Source organism: Vanellus vanellus (genome assembly GCF_965231255.1).
Source record: "Vanellus vanellus genome assembly, chromosome: 2".
NCBI classification, from domain to species: domain Eukaryota; kingdom Metazoa; phylum Chordata; class Aves; order Charadriiformes; family Charadriidae; genus Vanellus; species Vanellus vanellus.
Genome location: NC_138906.1, coordinates 119775152 through 119782248, shown reverse-complemented (window position 1 = coordinate 119782248; position 7097 = coordinate 119775152). Strand labels below are relative to the sequence as shown.

At 40.5% G+C, this 7097-nt stretch overlaps 1 protein-coding gene across 1 annotated transcript in view; it reads left to right on the top strand.

Moving 5' to 3' along the window:
• Window positions 1–7097, top strand: part of ZNF521 (zinc finger protein 521) — a 234018-nt gene that overhangs the window by 997 nt on the left and 225924 nt on the right. The gene's annotated exons all lie outside the window — the stretch shown is intronic.

The window sequence follows — 7097 nt, the reverse complement described above, 5'->3', positions numbered from 1 at the left end:
ACAAAGGGCGGCTTGTGCGGCTTGTGGCAGGGCCGGCAGCGTCCCGGCCCGGGCGCCCCCCTCCTCCCGCGGCCTGGTGCGGCCGCCCCCCGCCGGCTCGGCGGGCCCCTCGCCGCCCCCCCTCAGCCCGCCGCGGCGCGGGGTGTCGCCCGGCCGCCGCGTCCCCCCCCCTCCCCGCCTCTGAGGAGCGGGCAGCCGTTGGCCGACCCCCCCCCTCCCCCCTTCCCCTCAGGAGCCGGGAGCCGTTGGCCGCCCCCCGAGGAGCCGGGAGCCGTTGGCCTCTGCGGCCGGGCGGGCAAGGGGCTTCTCCCCGCCTGCTAGCGGGGAAGGAGGCCGAGAAGGGTGGCTGTCACCTCAAATAAACATCTCTCTCTGGATGGGCGCGTTCCTCCCGGGTTGGTCTGTACATTGCAGTGAAGTTGAATAAAGCCTGGGTTGCGTCAGGTCAGAACATCTCTTTAAGTTGTCTACTTTTTTTTTGGGTGGGGGGTGGGTGGTGTGGTGGTGGTGGTGGTGGGCGGGAAGGGGGTGCGCAGGAGAAAGGCCCGGGGAGCTGGGGGCAACTTGTGCGGCCCCGGGGGCGGGGGTGGCGGGGGGCCGCCCGGGGAGGGACACCGGCAGCGCGGAGCCCGGCGAGCCCCCGGCCGGGGATGCGGTGCGGAGCCGGTGGGTGGCTGGCGACAGGCCTTGTTTTCTTCTCGGCTAGGCTGGCTGGCGTGCAGCGGGAGTTAAGCGCCTAGAAACCGGCGCGATTTTCATAGTTCGAAAGCAGGAGCGGGGTCTGCTTTTATGGACTTGGGCAGGAGGACCTGGCAAAAAAAAAAACAAAAAAAAAAAACACAAACCCAAACAAAAACACACCAAAAACCCTCCGCTCCCTTTGCTTGAAACAACTCTTTCCAGGAGTTCCCTTTTCAAAGTCTTCCTGTAGACTTCACTGAGCTTTAGAGCAGGCTTTAATTCTTTTTTTGTTTCCTTTTCTTTTTCTTTTCTTTTTTTTTTTTAACATTTTAAAAGTGAATAAAGGGGGCCTTGAATTTACTCCTTTACCTGCTGCTGCCGTCTGTATCTAGTTTACCGAAGTTTGTGCGGTTCAGTGGTGCTTTTGTTTGGCATCTCGTGAAGAACAAACGAGCTGCTCTTCCCTTACCTTTTAAAAATGATACCACAATGAAAGTTCTGTTGCTCGGGAGCGCACTTAGATTCCGAGCTTCCCGGGGAGGATTTATTTACGTGCGCATAAGAGTTTTAGAGCCAGTTAGGAGAGCGACCAATTAGCCATATTTGCAAAAAGATGCTGGGAAACTTAAACTGAAGGGTAGTCTTAGACTTCCAAGTATTTAAGTGCGAAGGAATAAATGTTCAGAATCAATTGGCAATACAGAGGAAATTGTTTTCCTGTTAAGATGTTGGACGTGTTTTACTCCTGGTTATTTGTTAGATGCGTTACAGAGAGGAGGTTTGTTTCAAGTATCTTCCTGTAAACATCACACTTAATTTAAAACAAAAGATACAGCTTCCATTTTATGTGGAGGTATGGGCTTTGCCTTCCTCATGTATTGGTAGCCTGAGAGTCCCTAAAATGAGAAAACAGCAACATTGTACGATTCAGATGGAATGGCTTGGATTTGCTGACAATAAACTACTGACTTAAGAAAACCGCTTCATGTTCAGGAGAGAGAAGATAGAGATTTCTTTGCAGTGTCTTATTTACTATTTTTCAACAAAACCCAGGCATTAAATCAATCATCATCTGTAATTATTGCTGCAGTAATTACCTTTGGAGAGTAGGTTATCATTCTTGGTGGCCTTTGTTCAAATATCTTTTCCCTTTTCCCTGTTTTATTTTTCTTCAATCATGTCAATTTTTGAGTGGATTAATAGTATTCTAAAAGCAGTCCAATTGCAAGGTTTCTGAAAGGGTAATAATGCGATTCATCTGAGAAGTGGAAAGATGCTTGCATAGACATAGCATTTAAATTCATTGATAAGAGTCTTCCCATCAATTATTACATCTTCATTTTTAGTGAACAAACAAAAGCTGTAAGTAATGTTGCAAGGAGAATTTCAACTGTGCCTCCTATGCAGCATTTATTTAATCTCCTTATTTTTTAAGCATTACTGATTTAGTCAGTACAAAATATAGTTCTACAGTTTAAAAATACACAGTATTTTAAATAGCTTCTTTGAAAAACTATTCTTTGAATGTATGTAAATGAGTTATTTAAACTCATGAGTGCTGTTTTACATCTAAATAAAATATGGAGTTACACATTACATTTCCAATTTGTCATGTACTTAGCAACCCTTTCTGGGGGGAAGATATAAGAGATATTTTTGATATGTCTGTCACTTTTGATAAGTTAATTTGAAACTTATATCTTAGGGGAATACTGATACAAGGCAGGTAAATACATTAAAACAAAATGACAATTGAGTTTTGTATATTGTATGCGTGAAACTAACGTTCATCTGAAATGGTGGGTGTTAAGAACTTGCTAATGACTAAATTTCTTCTGTTTCTTGAAAATACACTTTTTTGGATTACCCTGGTTTCTGTTTACATTCCTTTTTTATTTCTTTTACTCTCTTTTTTTTTTTTTTCCCCTTTCTTGTTTTGGTTTCTTGCCAACTTTGGTCTGACTGTCCCCCAGCTCTTGGCGAAGATTGCATCTCAGGTTTGGACCTAGGAAAGAAAAAAGGCATGGCTAACATTAGATAAGCCCCTTACAATTTAAGAATAATAAAAACATCTTTCCAAGGAGAAGTAAGATTGTAATTGTTTTTTTGTGAAAAGCACTGTCTCTTACAAATATGCTACAGGATTGTGGCAAAGAAAAGTCTCAAACAGAGAGTAAATTATTTAACTTTCTGAAAAACTGTAATTTCAGTATCTTATTTTACTTCAGGAAGGAGGAATTAAAGTTCAAATGCCGGGTTCTTTTAGTGAGAGGAAGGATCAGTTACATGAAATTCATCAGTCCTGACCTATATTTCATTCCACTGTTTAATTTATCCCATTTCCTTGGCTAGTTTCTGAAAAAAAAAAAAAAAAAGAAAAAAAATCTATTGGGTATCATTGACCTGATCAAAATCACGTAATGCATTTGGTGGGGGAGGAAGGATAGCAAGAGAAATGCAGGTGGGGAAAGATAAGTCAGAGATACGATACCCGTGGATAAGCCCCAAAAGAGCCACTGTGCAAAGGAAGGGTATTGATGAAGGGCAATTGGTATGACTTCTTAAACTCCTGACACCTAAGGGCAGCCCCATTCCCCAAGCAAATCCATGCTGGAGACCCCCTGAGACAAGAAAGCAAGGGAGTGGGGAGAGCAGCTAGCTTGTATCTTGTTTAACTTGGCTATTTGAACGGTAAACCTTTTTTTGTGACTTGGCATGCTTTGTAGATATCACACTTAGGTTACTGACCGCCTTCCCCCTCCCTCCCCTTTCTGGTTTATGGGGTTTTAGTTTTGGGAGGGCTTGAGGTTTTTCTTTTACCCTTACTACTGGCTTTTGATGAGAAACTTTGTTTATAAGCAAAGTTACAAAAATATAGTCACTTGCAAAGAAAGCCAGGTATTCTTTATACAAACCTGAATGAAAATGCAGTCCTACGAAACACCAAACCCAGGTTTCTTTGAGCTAAAGTCAGGTAATGTTCACTATGCTAAAGTCGCATGTGAAAAATCACTGAAATTGTAGATGTCAGATAAACCATCACAAGGAAACCAGAACAGCCCCACACATTTAATAGAAGGACTGATCTCTGAAAGTGATTTCTTTTGGAAAACAATAGACAAATATTTTGTTATTACTTCAAAGTAAATTTTTACTTATTGTAATTTTGTATCCCACATTGGACTGCAGAAATAGAATTACTGAATATTAGTTCCTAGAAAGATGAGAAGGAGAAATTTATCGGCTGTGTTTTAAATATCTATGTTCTGCTTAAAGAAGGCTTGTATCTTGAAATATTTTGGCAAGCCCAGAGCGTCTCTTAAAGTTGTTCCCTCTTTTTGAGGAAACCTGGGTATTCTTTCCACCCTGGCTGAATTTACAACTGCAACTCAATTCATGCAGAGTGTTGGGGGACCGAGTACATGTACCTGTGTTTTAATGTGACTTGTTTTCTCATCATAAATTCAAAGCAAAAGGATGTTTGTTTTACAGAGGTGCAGGTGGTGTGGTGTAATGCCAAGGAAGGTAGAACAGTAGTGGATTAAAACAAAAATCGTACTTAATAGCAGCAATAGTTCAGAGAGAATTTGACATTCGGATCCCCTTCAAACAGTAGCCTTTACATTTCTGTGTATCTGTCAACTATTTGAATGTTTATTCTCAGCCCCAACCCTCCCTGGCTTCTAAATTGCGTGGACTAGACTCGAAAGTCATTAGATTGTCTGCTGATTAGACTATAATCAATCCAGCATAAACAAAAACAGCAATTAGTATTGGCATGGTTTCTGTGATCTTGCCTGAAAGTTTCAGTATCACTAGTCCAAAAAACTTTTTCTGAACGGGCCATTTGCAGGAACTGTGTTATTTTGGCATAATCATTTTATAGGGAGGGAACAAAAAATTCGTAAGATTCCATTTGGCCTGAAAAGCAAAAACATCTGTTTGATGCATGAGTGGATTGCTGGCTTCTATTTGGCCATCCAAAAAAGGGCAAAAATTAAGATATCGAACATAAAAGAGAACATGAAAAAACAAATTACAAAGAGGATTTAAGATTAGCATCTTTTTATAATGCAGGCTATTTATAGCATGCTCTTTTTGACTTGCCAAAGCATGCCCCAGCTCCTTTATATATTAAAAAAATCCGTAACAACAACAACATCCCTAACCCTTAGTAATATTCATTGACTTTGGCAACGCATAGTGGTATTGATGGTCTTTATTAGCTGTAGGATTACAGCAATGCTACCCAGTCATTTTTGGGGCCAACGTGAATTGTATTGACCATCACCATCTACTTTTTAGAAGCAGGTAGTATGAGGAGTGAACATCTAAAGAGCTGCATCTAAACAGCTACTGGTTTCCGTAAAGGTGAAGTCTTGTGGCAAAGCTAATATTAAGAGGCTTAGAAATGCTACGTGTTTGGTTTGGTTTGATTTTGTTTTCCCGAGTTGCTGTTAACTTGTGTAACAAGGGAAGCTGTCAGTATGGAGGCAGTTATCTAACATGTGTAGGGTAACGTTATCTGCCATGATCTAAGATGTCTTGAAAGGCTTTACGTTGCTCTGTAATTCATTGAGTCTAATTTACAACTGGTTTAATAGCTCTCATTTCTTTGTTCTAAAACATGATTCAGTGTTGAGAAACTCGTGCATTCTTCCTTTTGAATAATTGTACATGAGGAAGGGATCTAGAAGAACCGTTAACATTTTATGTAGACCGTACAGATTCAGTGTTTTTTCTGTGTAAAACACTGAAAATAAGATACTTGGAGTTGTTTTTTTCAGCTTGATTACTATATGTGTACGTGTGTGTGTACATATATGCTGATACCTTATGACAGACCTGTTAGCGTCTTTTCCCAGCTGTATTTTATGGTTTCCATTGGTTCCTGTAGGGCTACCTGAGCTCAAAATCAGTCTGAGCTGGGGGTGGGAAAAATGCGCTAGTTCACTTAAATCAGAACCGTGGCATATATATGTATGTATAGATATTTTTCCCTGAAGGGAGAACGTACAGATCTATGCAGAATTTGGCCTGTTTTATTTGGTGCTATGAAAATGTTCATGTCTGTTTTCAAATATATTTTGCAGTGTGTTATGTTACTACAAAGCATTAAAGTTTTTCAGTTGCTGTTTTTACAAAAGTCAGATAGCACAAGAGAAGCTTTTAAATCCTTTTAAATCCTAATGCAACACAGCATAGGATTCTGACAAAAGAATGTGCAAAAACCAAAAGAGGTGGTGAGGTTTGTTTTTGTTTTAACTTTAATTTTAGTCAACTTGAGTTCTATTTCACCTCAAGTATGAGTAATTATGCTAGTTTAGCAATTATTAGAGATGAAAGAAATTCCGTTAGATATGAGTCTCCTAAACTTCAGTAGCTTTAGTTTTAGCCAGGATAATGATCAAGGAGTAGTTAGCTATATGCCTAGGGACTACGCCGTAGCAGAAAAGATAGGGCTGATCTTGGGGGTATCCTTATTACAACATGTTATAATTAACATCTTCATTCATCCCTCCTACTTTCCAAAAAAATCTGCTTTATGTTCTTCTGTGCACACAGTAAGACTGTACAAAATTGCCCTCTTCCAAGGGATTTTTGAACCAGGACCATTGTCCTCTGTATTTACAATATCAGTTAACACGGGTCATGCTTTTTCCCCTGCTTCACATTCCTTTAGTTTCAAACACTTTTTTTACCTCTATACTGTGTAATTATTGAGAAAAAGATGTAGACAAATTTTTCCCCTCATTTTTCAGGATTTAGTCTAGGTTATCCGTGTTCTTTTGGTGCGCGCACATTTGAGCCTTTTAGATTTTCCTTTAGCTAGAGTGATGCCACACATGCTATACTGCAACTTTTCTTTGCACAGTTGAATCTGTATAATGTGTAGTCAGAAGGGTTGTAGGATTGTTGCTTACCAATTCTGCACAGTTAATGCCCAATTAAATTTTAGATTTGGGGGGATGTGTTTTCATTGTGGTATTTTTTTCCTTCTTTTTTTATCATGGGAACAAGCCAGAGGGGTGTTTTCTGAGTAAGTGATTCATCTGATACTTTCACTTTTAAATATTTTTCTTTTTAAGGTGAGGATTTTTAGTCCTTCAACATTTCTTAAAGTCATTTATAGATCTGTTGGTATAGTGACTTCCCCCCCCCCCCCCCCCCCCCCTTTTTAATGTGATATGGACTTACTAGGGTTCTTTAAAAATAAAGTATATGTAACTAGTTAGCCTTCTTACGAATTTGAAACAGTACTAGGCATTAGTTAAACAGCCTCGTGGCTGAAGCAGAACACCTTTTTTCCCTGAGGACAAATGGACAAGGTCTTGATAGTTAGAGTATCAGGGTTTTCCCTCCTTCCCAAACCCCGTTTTTGGAGAGTTTATTCTCTCATGCAAGGCAATAACCTG